Here is a 1768-nt window from a genome sequence, read left to right on the forward strand (position 1 = left end):
CATAATAAATTGGTTACAATTTCATTAAAGGGGTCATATGATGCTTTTTTCAAATCTCATTATTTTGTGTATTTGGTGTAGCAGAATATGTTGACATGCTTTAAAGCTGCAGTCGGTAACTTTTGGGGCTCACGTCTGGCAGAAGAACATTGTAGCCGGAGCTACTTCTCTCCAATAAAAACAAAATCCACCGCTCGCGGCTCTTCTGGTCCAATCAGCGCAGGGCTGTGCCACAGTGTTGTTTTGTGTTGAAAATGTAAAAAATGTATATAATGAGCGAGTACATCATGAATCCATTTTCCAAACAGTGTTTTTGTCTTAGCCTGAATCACTACGGGTACACCTATAATAAGTGTTTATATTCAGACTATTTTAGTCTGGTTGGGTCGGCAATGCTGTAGAGTAGCACAGTACCTGCGTGACTCGCCATAGATGTAACAGAGAGAAGTAGCTCCGGCTACAATGTTGTTCCGCCAGACGCGAGCCCCCAAAAAGTTACCGACTGCAGCTTTTAATGTTCAAAAAACATTATTTTTAAAATACTGTACATTATTGTAGGTCCTCTATGCCCAGCCTCTCTCAAACGAGCCGTTTTCTATAAAGTCCCTTCTTCCGACAAGCGCAGTCTGCTCTGATTGGCCAATTGACCCAGTGCATTGTGATTGGCCGAACACCGCAAACACTTGCCAGAAATGTAACACCCCTTTCCATAATCGTGAGCTTCATCTTTCAAAATAAATGTAAAGACAGTTAATAATGTCCTTAATTTCACCATCAGCTCAAGCCCGAAAGAGGAACAGAGTCGTGTGACAGACACAGTGATGAAGCTCATATGTGTTTGCATACACAACCCACGGACGGTTAAGACAGCTGACTCCACTGTGAGTGAACCTGTCTCTCTCTCTCTCTCTCTCTCTCTCTCTCACACACACACATACACACACACACGACGTGCAAAACCCCTCATTTGAACAGTCTATAGCAAATACTTAAACTAATAACAAAACATACTTACAGTAGTTGATTCAGAAGCGCCAGATTGTTGTAGCAAAGTCAGAATTACCTCCTCTCCTAGGTTCACGAAACGGTCGTTCATAAAATGCGTTGCTGTTCTGTTGTAAGTAATCTTAAAGATTCCTAAATGCATCTACTTTCAGAAGACCAAATAAAGTGCTTTTACTTTCTCCTAGATACACACAGCATCTCCCTGACATGACTGCTTCAACACTAACTGTGTTACTGAAACCACGGCTTCTTTCTTTGCGTGAACATTTGGGCGGCATTACGCAAATATTTCCACATAGTGACATAGACAAGTGGGGGCGTGTTAGAACGAGCCGTTTTAGGGGGGGGGTAGCAGAGTCTTAACTTTTTGATAAAGAGTATCTCTTTGGATTTGAGACTTTAGTCTTTGCAACTTCACAGATCTTCTTCACATCATATGACCACTTTAAGTTCTTTCCGTGAAGGTTGGTTATTTTAGTTGTCTAAAAATGTTACGGTTATGTGCTGTACACTGTAAAAAAAAATATTATGGGTGTTGTAATTTTTATTTAAACAATTAAGGTGATAATTAAAAATAGTGTGTATATTTTATTGTGGTTCAGTCTTGTACAGAAATTTTTAAGATAATTTATTAGATTAAGTTAAATTATTTAGACACCATTTGGCTCTGATTGTTAGTTTCCAGCATGCTTTGCATGTGGCTGGATATGGAGTGTGAATATTGAAATTAATTGTTGTTCTATGTGTTTTTGGGTGAAGGGAA

This window comes from Cyprinus carpio, chromosome A7, assembly GCF_018340385.1.
Source record: "Cyprinus carpio isolate SPL01 chromosome A7, ASM1834038v1, whole genome shotgun sequence".
In the NCBI taxonomy this organism is placed as follows: Eukaryota; Metazoa; Chordata; class Actinopteri; order Cypriniformes; family Cyprinidae; genus Cyprinus; species Cyprinus carpio.